General features: G+C 31.2%; 1 non-coding gene across 1 annotated transcript; it reads right to left on the bottom strand.

Moving 5' to 3' along the window:
- Positions 1-1,164: 1,164 nt before the first annotated feature.
- Positions 1,165-1,271, bottom strand: LOC139894987 (small nucleolar RNA R71). Its single transcript, XR_011775459.1, has one exon. It is a non-coding gene; the product is annotated as a small nucleolar RNA R71 (small nucleolar RNA).
- Between the last annotated feature and the right edge of the window lie 17,006 nt (positions 1,272-18,277).

Genomic DNA, 18,277 nt, shown 5'->3' with positions numbered 1-18,277 from the left:
CGCTTTAGAATTTTGCGACGCCGTTTTAATTTTATAGATTTTAGTGCTTTTTAAGTAATTGCCGTTTTCACGTTTAGAATTCCTTTTAAGCTTTAATTCCTTTAGGCGCAACTTTTTAGATTTAATTTTTAGACTTTTAAGTTTCAACGCTTTTCTTTCGACGCTTATTTTTCGACTTCTTATTTTTCGACGCGCTTTTTCTTTTTAATTTCTACGTTCTAGTTTTTAGGACTTAGACCTTTTATTTTCTTTAAATTTCGACGAAAAATTATTTTAAGCAGTTAAATTGATAGACATCCAAATTTTCTGGTTCGTAGTAATAGTTGAATTTGTTAGTGGCAAGTTGTGGGCTTCCGATTTAAAAGGTCCTGACTACCTGCTGCATCTATTGGCTATTCGAAACGTGGGCAAAATCAGAAAAGTCTATTAATTTGATAACTTATATAATTTTTATTTTTTTTATAACTAATAGGATATTCAGTGAATGCACCGAGCAAAACGTTCACCACCTTTTAAACGTTCACCAACTGTAACTCGATCAAGACATCTAGCCAATATAATCGCTGTTGATTTTTCTTTAGAATCATCATCTAGTCAAACAAGAACTCCAATTCAAATTTCCGATAATCCATTTTTTGAACCGACTTCACGATTGAGCAACCCGAAGATATTCAAGGACAATTCCAAGGTCCTGAAGAACCAATCATTCAACCGGAGGTTGTCGAGAAAGAAACCATTAAATCAGAATCCTCTAGTGATTCAAATTCAATAAATTTAATCATGGAAAATCTAGAACCCCAAAGTATGGAAGACCGAATGAGAGCCACACGCACTGGCCAAGGTCACGCCATTATTCGGCCAGATGTTAATGCGTCAGATTATGAAATCAAAGGACAAATTCTACACATGGTAACTAATCAATGCCAATATAGTGGTACGCCAAAAGAAGATCCAAACGAACGTCTTCGAACCTTTAATAGGATCTGTACTTTATTTAAAATCAGAGAAGTTGATGATGAACAGATATATCTCATGTTGTTTTCCTGGACTTTAAAGGAAGAAGCCAAAGATTGGTTAGAATCGTTACCTGAAGGAGCGATTGATACATGGGATGTCTTAGTTGAGAAATTTCTTAAAAGATTCTTTCCAGCATTTAAAGCCGTGAGACTTCAAGGAGAAATTGTTACGTTCGCGCAAAAGCCAAATGAAACATTATATGAGGCGTGGACAAGATTCGGAGAGTTGTTGAGAGGATGTCCTCAACACGGTTTAGACACTTATCAAATAGTACAAATATTCTACCAAGGTGTCGACGTTGCTACATGAAAAGACATCAACACAGCAGCTGGTGGTTCCATTATGAAGAAAACCGCTACCGAAGCTCACAAAATCATTGATAACACAGCCTCCCACTCGCATGAGTGGCACTAGGAAAAAGATATTTTTCGTTCATCTAAAGCGGCTAGAGCCGATTATAGCCATGACTTTGATTCTATTTCCGCAAAAATAGATGCTTTCGAGAGGCGAATGGAAAAGATGACTAAAGATATTCACGCAATACGAATCAGTTGTGAGCAATTCGGTGGACCACACTTAACAAAAGATTGTCACATTGAACAAACCATGGAACAACGTGAGAATGTTTCCTACATGAACCAAAGGCCGGGAAATAATTATCAAAATAATTATCAACCGCCAAGGCCAAACTTTAATCGAAATCAAAACATTATTTACAATCTAAATGGACCCAACAACAACTCGTATAACCAACAAGGTCCGAATAACCAACCAACTCAAAACAACACTTTCAATCAACAAAGAACTGGCTTGTATAAACCATCACAACAAACCGAAGAGAAAATGCCAAATCTGGAAGAAATGATGGCAAAGCTAATGGAATCTCAAACACAATTTATTACATCTCAAACCCAAACAATGAGAGGTTTGATCAGTCATTAAAAACTCAACAAGCTTCCATTTTGAATCTAGAAAAACACGTAGGTACTCTTGCTAGCATGATGAGTAAGAGGGAACAAGGAAAGCTACCGAGTAATACTGGAGTAAATCCTCGAAATGAGAATGTTAATATGGTTTCAACGAATTTTGAAAAATCAGCACCAGAAGATGGGAAGGTTTTAGATGTAAGTAACAATGAAGAAGTTACACCACCACCACCACCCGAGTATGTAAAACCAGTGGTGGCACCATACAGACCACCCATCCCGTTTCCAAGAAAAGGAGTTGAGTATGAGAAAGTAATAGGTAATAAAGTTTGTGATACCTCTGGAAAGAAGAAGAAGAATAAGAAAGTGCAAGAAACAAAAACCGTAAAAGTAAACCTGGTGAAGATAGTTCCACCAAAACTTCCACCCAGGTTGGGTGATCCGGGTGAATTTATTGTTCCTTGTCTACTTAGTGATTATGTCATATATGATACACTAGCAGATTTAGGTGCGAGTGTAGTGACCCGTCCTAATCCATCTGGACGAAGTCTTTAACAGTTGGTCCCATTGCGAGGTTCTGACCTCTATATGCCATGAACGACTCCATGTAATATGAGCAAATGCACAACGGAAGATTTCTTTCATACCTGAGAATAAACATGCTTTAAAGTGTCAACCAAAAGGTTGGTGAGTTTATAGGTTTATCATAAAACAATAAAATTCATCATGTTGATAGACCACAAGATTTAAATGTTGCATGGTACAAATGGGCCCGAATCCTATACCCACATGTAATGTACATGCGATATCTTTTAATACAGTACACCTTTCTTGTGTACGAAATCATTTTTCATAAATCTTAGTAACCGTACACATATCTCGTGCACAAAATAATATACACATAACCTGTGTATAAAATCATTCTCTCGATACATAACATTCATATCAATTGGTGGCAATTATCATGTCCACATAATTCAATGGTGGCAATTTTCATGTCCACATAATTCAATGGTGGCAATTATCATGTCCACATAATTCAATGGTGGCAATTATCATGTCCACATAATTCAACAATAATCCGCAGAACTTCTGTCTGCATAATAATTCATTCAAGGAATGTTTTGCTTGTGTCTATCTCGTCAAACATTTATAAAAGCATTTCATGTATTCGCAGTTCAAAATATATTTCAAAAGCATTTAATAAAGCAGTTGTAAAAACAGCGCATGTATTCTCAGTCCCAAAAATATAAATAGTAAAAAGGGAGAAAATGAACTCACCATACTGTAATTCGTACTAAAAATACATATATCGTCATTGAATAAGTGCAAGGTTGGCCTTGGATTCATGAACCTATATTAAGTATATATATTAACAATTATACTTATAATCGAAGAACTAAAGTTTTAAGTTATGTTAATTATTGATTTGAATATATTTATTTTTATATATTATATACTACAATGTATAAATATTTTCATACATAATTATATTAATATCTTATAATATATATATTCTTAGAGATGTTTATTTGTTATGATAACATAAAATAATAATAATAAAAATGATAATATTTATAATAGTAAAAATAATGATACTATTAATAATGATAATAATAATAATAATTTTTAATAAAAGTACTAATTTTAAAAAGAATGATAATTTTTAATAATACAATACTTTTAATAAACATGATAATTTTAATGAGGCTTTTAATGATAATAATAATAATGTAAAAATAATATTAATGTTAAAATAATAATAATAATAATAATAAATAATAAATAACTACCTCAAATAAGTAGTCCTTAAAGATGCTCAAGTCTGGGTTTGAACCCGCGACGTCCCGCTAACCCAATAACAACCTAAACCTTTGATCCGTCAGTTACATCAATGTAATAGCTCGCGTTTTCAGTTATTTAACTCGTACTAATTTGTTTCTATTTTCTTCAAGTTTTCCATCATTATGCTTCATACCCTACCGTCAACGAATCCATCTATCATCATCATTATCTTTTCGTGATATCTCATCACCATCATTATTAAATTATCAACACCGTTATCTCTTAATCAAATCACTCGCCACTTGAATATTTTTGGTCCCAAGATTTTAATGATTCCAAAGTGTCAAGAATATAATATCAATTAAAAAAGCTAAATTATTTTTCCTTGGCTGTGGGTGTCGTGACCAAGCAAACCCCCAAGGGGTCCTCCACTCTTATTTAATTCTCGACATGGACTCCAAATATATTTTTAAATTCTCTAATAACCTTTTGCTAACATTCTCACAATTAAAATAAATGTCACGTGCTCCTACTACTTGGTTATGATCACCATACAGGCCGGTCCTTTTTGTTCAATTACAATGAGGAAATCTCATTAATTAAGTACTTCGCTTCTGAATCCCGAATAGGTTTAAGCTTTTCAAGACGTTGGCTCGATTTAAACAAAAAACAGTTGCAGAAGTAGGTATCCTTTATGGTGGTTCATAGTGGTTTCCAAGTGACGTTTGATCGAAATAGAAGTAGACTAGGTGACTGCAGTAGTAGTTTCTATGGCGTGGGGGTGATTTCATGATGGACAAAGGTGATGAAGCGAGCGTGGTTCAAGGTAATGGTTTTCAAAGAAAACAACTCGGTGGTGGTTGTGATGACTTCAAGGTGATGGTTTAATGGTTGTAAACAGCAACAATGAGGTGTCGATGTTGGGATTCGATTATAAACAAAATTATGGCAGCCCACTAAGCAAAGGAAAACACGTAACAACAACGTTCACTACACAACTTACAACAACTAAATTTTACAGCCAATAACTAAATCAAGTTCGTGGCCCACTAGAAAATCGGATATAGAATAATACAACCCACTACAATATATAAACCGATCTAATTCCCAATCAAGGGTTACGGTTGTTTAAACTTCATTATCACTTATCACCTTTATTGAATCAAGTGGAATTATATGTTGTCATTTTCTGCCAAAAAAATTCTATCATGTTCCACTTGTATGAATCTTCATCATGAGCTGTATAAAAAGATCCTATATATTCATGTTGACAATCTCTAAACTGAACCTGCTCTACACCCTTTAAATCTTTCATCATGATAAATCGATTGTCACAAGAAAAGAAGATAGATCAATCGTAGTAGATACATCAGTAATGATATATAACGATGCTTGGGTTTTTTTGGTTCGAACAAAATGGGATGGCAGTTTTAAAATAGGTATCGAGTAAATGGGTTTTCAAACAACGTAGCAGTGACGGTTTGAATAAGTTGCAAAAGGTTCTTCATTTGAGTTGGATTTGAAAAAGTAAGTAGTCGATACGTGCATTGTGGTTTTTGGATGGGTTTGAAAATGGTGGTGTTGATTTAATAAAGATGGTGGTTTTTGTGGTGGTCTTGATGGTTGATCTTAAACGAAATCAAAACAAAAACATATATGCAGCAGCAATACCGTGATAGAAGTGATGGTATTCGATGATTATATGCCCGAGGAAATAGAAGGGAAAAAGTTATAGAGGGATAGAGATGATGGTAATGATGGTGGTTCTATTGATAGTGAAAGAATGGTAATCGGTGGTGGTGGTGTTGGATAATGGTGGTTGATGTAAAACAGAAAAATGGTTGCAGCAGTCGATTTTTAAATGTTGATTTATTGGTGATTTTCGATGTAACGAAAGAGGAAAATAATAGCAGCTGTTGTATGCCGTAGTAGCAATCAATTGAAAGGTTGCAGGTGATGGTGATCTATAGTTCGGAGATGGGTATCGCCGATACAAGAAGGGAGAGAGTAAAAAAAAATAAAAAATCTTGTGACTCATTTAATCATATACGAAGATAGAATTTTATGTTAACTAGATATCAAAAGTCATCAAGTCTTGTGATAAATCCTATAATGGCCGACACCTTTCTTTTCTTTTTGAAATTCTATCCCAATATATCAATTATTAACTATTTGCTTGGAATTTAAAATGAACACCTAATTGCACATTTTTGACTCTTGTGATGGAAAAAGAATTAAAGAATTGAAGATGATTAATCATAGATGATTTGACGTATATTGTATATCCTAATTATTTAAACAAATTAAAAATGAAATGAAATACAGATAATAAGGCAACTCAATTGTCAAGCTCGTGATAATAATTATTAAATAAATGGATTATGTATTACGTATTATATATTCGGTTTCAAATTGAACTTCAAACTCCTAGCCTAAAAATATTCCTCATTTAATATTTATATTTAATATTTAATATACATTAAATATACATATAAATTCATTTTCAAAACAATTTAATTATATCGTATTTCATTTTACATATTTAGTTCTAACGATTAAATGTATATTAATATTTCTAGTTATTATATATACATATATTTATATATATATATACACATTTATTTACAATCGATCGTGAATCGTCGAGAACTGTCAACGTTAAATGTATTTATGTAATCTATTCTAAAATTTTTGAGACTCAGCTTTACCGACTTTTCTTATCGTGTCGAAATCATATAAAGATTAAGTTTAAATTTGGTCGGAATTTCCGGGTCGTCACAGTACCTACCCGTTAAAGAAATTTCGTCCCGAAATTTGAGTGTGGCTGTCATGGCTAACAATAAAAATGTTTTTATGACAAATATGAGTTGATAAATAGAGTTTTATCCTCATTGAGTAATATGGATAGAACAATTCGATTATTCAAAAAGTACGAATGAAGTTATCACAAAAGAGTGAAATGAATAAATGCAGATTCATCTTGTCTGGTGACGTAGTCACGGTTGATTTCCGAAAATCAAGGAATTTAGAGGAAATCTTCGTAATAAGGTTTGGTTCTTCGGTAATTAAGAAAATTAGGATCTCTTTAATTAAATGCGGTCACCTGTCTCGATTGTTCTATCTCATATTTCCATTATAAATTAAATCTTCCATTCCATTAGTTTTTCACCACTTCTATACTAAATTTCCAAATTCAAAAGATTGTAAAAATGCTTAATCCAGTTCTGATCCTTATCCTTATCCTAACTATCGCAATAATCATTCTCCGTTTCCAACTTCCACCGGAGGAATCTGTTTTCTTGTACTTCGCCCTTGGAGTGATACTATTCTTAATTATACCGTGCCTTTATATTGCTATTCGTATTAATATCCACGATTTATACTTTCAGTGTTGTTGTCGAGTTTTATATCTTCCTTTATGTTTCGGAGCTCTTTGCCTTTTTATTACCTTCTCGACCTATAGTGAAGCGAGTAATGGTCTAAAATTCATAAGTATGGAGTTTCAAATGATTATAATATATTAAGCAAAAAGGAACGGTAATAGCACGAATTGTTTTGTCAAATTACCAGAATCACTGAGAATAGAACTATCAAGAATATATATTCGTGATATGTTTAGAGGTTGAATAGAATGAAAGAGTTATGTAACATAACGCATGATGATGGCATGATCTACTGTGAACCATCATCACGTTTCTTTAGAAACTCAGCATGACTTACTGTAATATAATCACGTTGGCCAAGCGTCATTATATTATACTAACCCATGCTTCAATTCCCAACACTTCTCCATAATTCATTCATAATTTATACTTAGATTTTACTGAAGTTTTCAATATAATGGAATACCGAAAACACGAAGAGGTAGATAATTTCGGACAGGAATATTTATGAAAATATCCTCAAAAATATAAAAGATATTTATGATGATATTTTGGAATTTCTAAGTTCGAAGGTTGATGAAGAAAAATTTTCCGCAAGATTTTAACATGACCTTGGAGCAAGATATTCTCTTAGGATTTCATCGGATCAAGAATTACCTGGATCCTTTGAATAAAGGGTTTGGTCCTCGTATTTGTCCTTGGTCTCCTTCATGGTTAGCTCAATCTGTTTTTCAGTACCAAATTTTCTATCGAGCATTCATAACACTCCTTTCTTTATCATCAAACTTTTGGCCGTTTAGACCATCTACCATTTTCTGTTTCCTCTGCATTTAATGCTACGATATCTGAATCATAGGTTATCAATTCGAGGTGGTTTCAGGAGAATTGTGTTTTTAGATGATTAAACGCTAATGGTAATATGATGGAATATGAAAGGTTCTCCGGTAACAATAAAAGAGTACGCATATATATCAAAGTTATAATATGGTTGTTTCGAACGAAAAGTCGAAGTTGTCTTGCTGGAGCTGTGACAAAATTTTCTACTTTGAAAAAAATTATCAAGTTATTTTGGGTAATAATAACACTAAGGAATTAGCACAACTACGTGTTAAACGTTTACTCAGTTTTCGAGAGTTTTTCAAGTGCATAACTATATGCATAAATCTTTTCTTCCATAGATAAAGTGTGGTTGGTTCATCCTTTTGATTGAGGCGCTTTCAAGAATCGTGAAAGGTTTGAATGCAGATTGTAATCGTCAAGATACAATGAGGTTTAGGATGAAATCAAGTGACAAACTTGAAAAATTGTTTAGTTTCATATGTTATAATCAATATTTTAATTCATTTTAATTGTCCAATCTTGGTAGTCCACAGTTAGCAGTCCACAGTCACTAACTCAATAATTCATATATAGTTTAATATACAACATTCGAATTAATTAATACGTATCGTGACCCGTGTACATGTCTCAGACTCGATCACAACTCAAATTATATATATTATTATAGAATCAACCTCAACCTTGTATAGAGAACTCGATCATTACTGCATATAGAGTGTCTATGGTTATTCCAAATAATATATATAGATGCGTCAATATGATATGTCAAAACCTTGTATACGTGCCCCGATATTTAAGGTGCGTAAAATAAATAACAGAAATTAAATGACGATAAATAAAATTGCGAGAATTAAAATTGCGATAAATAAATTGCGATAATTAAAATATAATACGGAATTGACAGTTAGCTAGGATTTCGTTAGCGTGGATTCTTAACAAAATTTCTCATAGTTAATTTGTTTGTTTCTAACAAATTTTATTTTGTCCAACGTTTTCTTCATTATGCCACTTGTTGGATTTTGATAGATCAAAATCCAAATATGAAATTTGAATGAAAAAGGTTATTCTGTAGTGAACGAATACGTATGTCTGTGGATGTAAGTAGGATAGTAATGATCGTCGAATCAGATTCGAAGAATGTACAGTGTAACTTATTAATGTGGAATCTATATTTTTCTCGGGTATTACCTACCCGTTAAAATATTTTCACCATTAACGGTTTGTACAAAAGAATTTTAATTACAATCTTTATGAAAATATACTTACATATATATTTTATTCAGATGTAATCATGAATTTAATGAGTCAATATGATATTAGACTCATTTGATTTACCGTTAGAATAAGAATATATAATCTCTAAAACATTAAAGATTATATAGTCGCCATACCGAACGAAGGTAAATAATATAGAAGGATTCGTAGAACGATGTAACGACCCAGAAATTTCTGACCAAATTTAAACCTTAATCTTTATATGTCTCCGACACGATAAGCAAAATATGTACTGTTGAGTCTAGAAACGTTTGAAATCTATAATTTGAACAATCAGTTACCTTTTGACCAAGCCTGACGATTCACGAATGATTATGTGTATATGTGTTATATGATTATTTATAGTTAACGATAACAAAAGTATTAGATACGTAATAGGTTTTGAAATAAGATTATTATATTGGCAAGAGTAAAAGATAATATGTTTAATAAATATCTGAAACCATTTTTTTTGTCAAATTATTTAAGAGTCATTTTAATAAGATTAAACGTTTTAACGTTATTTTAAAAGTCATAACTTTTCTAGAAACCTTTTGTTAAACGATAAATGTAACGGTCCGTAATTTTTATAAAAATAAATATTTAAATAAAACGTGTTTATTAAATATATATTTATGTATTTTACAAAATGATTAAATATAGTCTTTAACTAAATATAAAACGTTTTGTATTTAAAAACACTTAGTTAAACAACGAACACATTTTTTTTTTCGATATAATATAATTTGATTATAAAATATTTTTATGGATTTTCAATAATATAAAAATAAAAATAAAGATAATATAAAGATTTTTAATGACACCAAAAGACTACAACATTTCATCACATGATTGTAAGTTAAAACATTGTAAATTACTAAACCTGCGCACTTGCACGAGAAAAATCATAACTAATTCATTCGGACTCGAAAAAGGGTGATCTTGGTGTCCAAACGACCGTAACTCAAAAATCTACAACTTTCGTGACTATACCTTACACGAATCGTGTACGCATCTACACGAAACGTGTAATGTTTTGCCGACATAAAAATAGTGAGCGTAGTTGGTGGCCAAAAACTCTTTAAAAACTGGACCCGCGTGTTACTTTATTTTTATTTTTTTTCTTTCTTCTTTCTTCTGTCTTTCTTTCTTCTTATTACAGAGTATTAATTAAAATTATTATTATAATTCATATTATTAAGATTAATAATCTTATTATTATTATCAAGATTATTATTAGTCTTAAGATCGATACCAAGAGTATTATTACTAGTATTAGTTATTGGGAACGATAATATTAGTAATATACTATGACGGGGTTCTGTCCAAGTGTTTCCAAAACTAGTTTCATGAGTGGGATAGACTTAAGGAGATTATGGGGTATAGCTATGGAGGTTGTGGGTAATGTTCGGGGGTTTTGTTTGTGAGACAAACTAGTGTTTATCATCTCCGTTGCGTCTATATTCTTTCCTGCAATATTGAATCTCAATATTGATACGTGAGCACTCAAAACTTGACTTTTATTTAGTAAGTAGTGTATCCCTGACTAGTGCTCGAGAAATTAGGATTATGCATGCTTTTATATTCATTTTGTCAAAATATATTTTTAGGATAGAATCTGAATTAGTTACTACTGTGGTTAATATAAGGTATATGATATATATGTTTTTGGAAAGGTGGCGAAAAACTATAAACTTTTCATTTAGATGTCGAATGGATTCGACGGATGAATTTGATGATATAGTCAATTGAATTTTGTGTAAATTATTAAAATGAATATTTTTACTACGACCTCATTAAAATCATTGTTAAAAAAAATATATTGATTGTTATAATTATTATTATCAAAATATTATTATCATGATTTTTATCAACAATTAAAATATATATTTTTTTATCAAAAACTATTAAAATATTATTTTTAAAACTATCAAAATATTATTTTGATCATTAAATTATTATTTTGATCATTATTATTAAAACTATCAATTTATTATTTTTAACATTAAAATTTTGATGTAAATATTATAAAACATCATTTTATATATATATAAAGTATTAGTAATGAATTATAGCATTAATTACTTTAATAAGTTTTATAAAAATATTTTAAACAACAATATTTAATTATATTTAATCGTGTATAAATTCTTTGAAAATATTATTATAAAGTATTAACTTATCATTTTAGTATATATTTTTATGTAAAGTTTTATTTATTAATAAGTGAATTATATTATAATTTACTCTAATAAATTTTGTAAAAATATTTAAGAATATAAAATGACAATATTTAACTAAAAATAATTATGTATAAAATTTGGAAATCTTTTTGAGTCAAATGAATTTCTGTTAACTTTTACATATTAGTCTCGAGCATTAGGATTGTGGTACACTATAAATTAACTTCAATTGTTAAATAGATATTAACCGATATAAATATATATAATTAGGTTCGTGAATCGAAGGCCAACCTTATAAGTTATCAATGGTGTTATATGTATTTTTACTACAAAATACATTAGGTGAGTATATAGTCCCTTTTAAACTCTAAATATTTTTGGGCTGAGAATACATGCGCTGTTTTATAAATGATTTACGTTATGGACACAAGTAACTGAAAAATATATTCTACGTTGAGTTGTACCACTGGCATACTTCCCTGTAGCTTGGTAACTACTATTTACAGCGGTATTGTAAACGCGAATCCTGTTGATAGATCTATCGGGCCTGACAACCCCAACCGGACTGGACGACCAGTATTCAACGGTTGCACAGTACTTCGTTTCGTGACTACACCTTGGTACGGTGTAGTAAGATTTCATATTAAAGGGAATATGCGACGTGATTAAATGTTAAGTATGGATACCAAGTGCTCAACCACTTAGAATATTTTTATTGAATGATTATATACGAAATCTTGTGGTCCATTGTTATAACGCTGCTAGCATCAAACCTATATATCTCACCAACTTTATGTTGACCTTTTAAAGCATGTTATTCTCAGGTACGAATTAAGTCTTCCGCTGTGCATTAGCTCATATAAAGGATACTAGTTGGGACCATTTAAGCCATGATACAAGAACGTTGCATTCGAGTCATTGGAGATCATTAAAGACTATTATTAAGTAAATGACAGATTAAGTCATCTGGATATTGTGAAATGTGAGACGAACATATCAATTTTGATGTAATGATAGATTGCCTTTTTAAGAATAAATGCAACGTTTGTAAAATGTATCATATAGAGGTCAAATACCTCGCGATGTTATCAACTATTATAATTCGTTTGTAATCGATATGGACGTTGTCCGGATGGATTAGGAACGAATCGTTATAGGTGGTATCAGAGCGTTGGTCTTAGCGAACCAGGCATTGCATTAGTGTGTCTAACTGGTAGTTGTTAGGATACATTAGTGAGTCTGGACTTTGACCGTGTCTGCCTGTCAAAAGTTTTGCTTATCATTCCTAGTCGGAAATCATCTGCTTATTATCCTTAGGAATTGCCTGCTTAGTATTCTTAAGTCTAGACACGTCTTACTGCATTTAGTGCATCGATAGTGTATAGACAAAATTTGTATCCTAGCGTATCTGTTGCTATAGACATTGCCTGACGAATTTCAAAGATTCTCCGCAAATCACGGGATTTTGAGTATTATAAATACATATGTAAGTTATGTATTGAAGAATATCAAACCCAACTCCTATAATTTATCCCAAACCAAAAATTCATTCCTCGACTATACAAGATGAACTCCGCGTCTAGTTCAAATTCCTCCGACTCCGACAGCTACGCTGATATGGATTTTCATTCGGGCTCCGAAGGCAGCGTCACTGGAATGGATCAACCAATTTCCCATCATCTATTCTGGATGAATTGAGGATGGGTTCGTAGTGTGCTAAATTATTGGAGACAAGAAGAAGGTGATCCCTTCCACCCACCGAATTGCCCTATTGACGACGAACCTGAAGCACTTACCGGCGAACCTGTTCGAGAAACCATTTTCTCTCTCATATCTCGAGTATCTCGTCACGATTATATCCTATCCCATATTTCGGATCTTGTTCATTCGCTCACCCCAACCGCCAATCATATTGGTGTACTAGCAGAAATTAACGAACTTCGCGCTCGTGTGACGACTTTGGAGAACACGGTGCGAAGGTTACAAACATCAGTAGCAGCACCAGCAGCATAATCTGTATCATCATCATCAACGCCGACAATACTCTTGTAAATCTCAACATCACGATCTGTATCTTGGATATCAACATCACGCGCCTCAATATCATCATCTGTACTTCAAGTATAATCTTCGTTCTATACATCGTTTTACATCGATTACCTTCGCTTTATGTAACGTTCTACCTCATATATTTTCGTTCGACTTGGTGATTATGAAATCTCTAATATTTTAGAGATCATGTAATCTAGTATTAACGATAAATCAAATGAGTTTAATATCTTATCGACTCATTAAATCCATGATTACATTCGATGAAAATATATATGCAAGTATATTTTCATAAAGATTGTAATTAAAAATTCTTTCGTACAAATTGTTAATGATGAAAATATTTTAACGGGTGGGTAGTACCCGAGAAATATTCAGGTTTCACATTAATAAGTTACACTGTACATTCTTCAAATCTGATTCAACGATCATTTACTATCCTACTTACAACTACCGATATACATATCCGTTCACCACAGAAAAACCATTTCTATTCAAATTTCATATTTGGATTTTGACCTATCAGAATCCAACAAGTGGCATAACGAAGAAAACATTGGACAAAAATAAAAAGTGTTAGAAACAAACGAATTAATTAATTGGAATTGTGATAGGATTTCACGCTAACTGTTCCGGCTAACTGTTCCCAGCTAACTGATTAACATTTAATTTATCGCAATTTACATTCTCGCAATTTTATTTATCGTCATTTAATTTCTGTTATTTACTTTTACGCACTTTAAATAACGGGACACGTATGCAAGGTTTTGACTTATCATATCGACCCATCTATATATATATTTCGGAACAACCATAGACACTCTATATGTGAAGGTGGGAGTTGGCTATACAGGGTCGGAGTTGATTCCAAAATATATATATACTTTGAGTTGTGATCGACACTGAGACCGGTACACGGGTCACGATACGTATTATTTAATTCGAATATTATATATTAAATTATATATGAATATATTGGATCATTGGACCATTGGACAATTAGACTGCTAACTTTGGACAATTAAAATGAATTAAAATATTGATTATAACATATGAAACTAAACTAATCTTCAAGTTTGCCACTTGATTCTATTCTAAACCTCATTCGTATCTTGACGATTACAATTCGCATTCACAACTTTTCATGATTCTTGAAAACACCTCGATCGAGAAGTTGAACTAGCCGCACCTCGTCTACGGAAGAAAGATTTATACAGTTATGTACCTGGAAAACTTTCGAAACCAAAGTTATAGTTAAAATGGATTCGTGTCGAATTCCTTATCATTCAATAGCAAAAACAACCACACGATTCCTTTTCAAAGTAGCCAATTTTGTTACAGCTCCACTTCGACTTCTCAGTGAGACTACTCCTATTATAATCTCGATATTTATACCTTGTCCTTTCGCCGTCGTTACCGGAGAACCTTTTATACTTCACAACATCATCAGCAGACGTACCAGCAACTCGTTATTTCTTTAGCGAAATCCGCAATCAGTATTTTAAAAATCTCGTAGAAATTCTTCCAGTTATACCGAAAACGTCTATCCCTAAGAGTTTCATACTTCGAATGTGAAGTTTCTGAAAAACACCCTGAACTATGAAGTAGTTCTTAAAATGTTGATGAAGCAGCAAAAACTGTAAACGACTTTAACAAGTTAAAGGTTGACGATAAAGAACAGTAGGTTGGTAAAGCTCAGAAAAAGAAAAGGGTTGGAACTGGAAAACGGATTGAGCAAAGTATGAAGGAGGCCGTGAACAAATCGTGAAAACAGAACCTGTCTTCAAAGGATCCAAATGATCCAGTGCCTGCTGAAACCGTTAGTAAGAACTCTACTCCTTATTCTAAACTTTTCAAGATGATATTCTTCATCATCATCTTATCTTAGATATTATAAGAAATTTACATATCCTTCGTTATACACATTCTCCATATTTCTGGAGATATTCTCACAACTATTCCTATCTGCGATCATTCAACTCTTCGTAACATCTGCGTTACAATATAAAAGAAACTGTGTTAGTTTCTAAGTTCTAAAACTATCGAGTTTAAAATAGGAATGTTCTGAAGCAGTGTTGGGAACTGATGCATGAATTAATATAATATAATGAAACTTGATCAACTTCATTATATTATAGTAAGCCATGTTAAGTTTCTAACGGAATGTGATGATTCACAGTACCGTCATCATGTGCCATGTTACACGGCTCTTATATTCTATCCAATTCCGAAATGTATTAAGAACAAATCATCTTGATAGTTCTATTTTCCTGGATATTCTAGTAATTTGATAAATCAAAATCGTGCCATTACCATTCCTTTCTGAAAACATTAGCCATGTTCATTCCAAATCTTATACCTATGAATTCCGAACCATTGCTCGTTTGGCTTGAGGACGGGAAGAGGAAATGAAAGAATGAAGCTCCAAAATAGAAACTAGAGTATAAATCGCAACAAATAGGAGAAAGAGCAGAAGATGTGAGATATGGAAATAAGAAAAACGAAGGAGGTAGATTTATAGTGAAATATCCGACAAAGAAATCAAAACAGATTTGCCACATTAAATCAAAGGAGATCCTGTTTCCTAAATCGTCGAAGAACCAAATCTTATTACATAAGATTTTCTTTAAATTCATTAAATTCTTGAAATCAATCCTGATCACGTCATCGGTTAAAACAATCCCATGTTCACTCATTTCATTCTTTTGTGATAGCTTCGCTCGTATGCTTCACATGATCGAAATGTTTTATCTATATCTATCAATAATGATAAAACTCCGTTATTACCTCATATTCGTCATGAAAACATTCCTATTGTTATTTATGACAACCTCTACCAAATTTCGGGGACGAAATTTCTTTAACGAGTGGGTACTGTAACGACCCAGAAATTTCCGACCAAATTTAAACCTTAATCTTTATATGTCTCCGACACGATAAGCAAAATATGTATTGTTGAGTCTAGAAAGGTTTGAAATCTATAATTTGAACAATCAGTTACCTTTTGACCAAGCCTGACGATTCACGAATGATTATGTGTATATGTGTTATATGATTATTTATAGTTAACGATAACAAAAGTATTAGATACGTAATAGGTTTTGAAATAAGATTATTATATTGGCAAGAGTAAAAGATAATATGTTTAATAAATATCTGAAACCATTTTTTTTGTCAAATTATTTAAGAGTCATTTTAATAAGATTAAACGTTTTAACGTTATTTTAAAAGTCATAACTTTTCTAGAAACCTTTTGTTAAACGATAAATGTAACGGTCTGTGATTTTTATAAAAATAAATATTTAAATAAAACGTGTTTATTAAATATATATTTATGTATTTTACAAAATGATTAAATATAGTCTTTAACTAAATATAAAACGTTTTGTATTTAAAAACACTTAGTTAAACAACGAACACATTTTTTTTTCGATATAATATAATTTGATTATAAAATATTTTTATGGATTTTCAATAATATAAAAATAAAAATAAAGATAATATAAATATTTTTAATGACACCAAAAGACTACAACATTTCATCACATGATTGTAAGTTAAAACATTGTAAATTACTAAACCTGCGCACTTGCACGAGAAAAATCATAACTAATTCATTCGGACTCGAAAAAGGGTGATCTTGGTGTCCAAACGACCGTAACTCAAAAATCTACAACTTTCGTGACTATACCTTACACGAATCGTGTACGCATCTACACGAAACGTGTAATGTTTTGCTGACATAAAAATAGTGAGCGTAGTTGGTGGCCAAAAACTCTTTAAAAACTGGACCCGCGTGTTACTTTATTTTTATTTTTTTTCTTTCTTCTTTCTTCTGTCTTTCTTTCTTCTTATTACAGAGTATTAATTAAAATTATTATTATAATTCATATTATTAAGATTAATAATCTTATTATTATTATCAAGATTATTATTAGTCTTAAGATCGATACCAAGAGTATTATTACTAGTATTAGTTATTGGGAACGATAATATTAGTAATATACTATGACGGGGTTCTGTCCAAGTGTTTCCAAAACTAGTTTCATGAGTGGGATAGACTTAAGGAGATTATGGGGTATAGCTATGGAGGTTGTGGGTAATGTTCGGGGGTTTTGTTTGTGAGACAAACTAGTGTTTATCATCTCCGTTGCGTCTATATTCTTTCCTGCAATATTGAATCTCAATATTGATACGTGAGCACTCAAAACTTGACTTTTATTTAGTAAGTAGTGTATCCCTGACTAGTGCTCGAGAAATTAGGATTATGCATGCTTTTATATTCATTTTGTCAAAATATATTTTTAGGATAGAATCTGAATTAGTTACTACTGTGGTTAATATAAGGTATATGATATATATGTTTTTGGAAAGGTGGCGAAAAACTATAAACTTTTCATTTAGATGTCGAATGGATTCGACGGATGAATTTGATGATATAGTCAATTGAATTTTGTGTAAATTATTAAAATTAATATTTTTACTACGACCTCATTAAAATCATTGTTAAAAAAAAAATATATTGATTGTTATAATTATTATTATCAAAATATTATTATCATGATTTTTATCAACAATTAAAATATATATTTTTTTATCAAAAACTATTAAAATATTATTTTTAAAACTATCAAAATATTATTTTGATCATTAAATTATTATTTTGATCATTATTATTAAAACTATCAATTTATTATTTTTAACATTAAAATTTTGATGTAAATATTATAAAACATCATTTTATATATATATAAAGTATTAGTAATGAATTATAGCATTAATTACTTTAATAAGTTTTATAAAAATATTTTAAACAACAATATTTAATTATATTTAATCG

Source organism: Rutidosis leptorrhynchoides, chromosome 2, assembly GCF_046630445.1.
Source record: "Rutidosis leptorrhynchoides isolate AG116_Rl617_1_P2 chromosome 2, CSIRO_AGI_Rlap_v1, whole genome shotgun sequence".
NCBI classification, from domain to species: Eukaryota; Viridiplantae; Streptophyta; class Magnoliopsida; order Asterales; family Asteraceae; genus Rutidosis; species Rutidosis leptorrhynchoides.
Note: the sequence above shows the minus strand (reverse complement) of the source record. Positions and strands in the feature narration are given on the sequence as shown.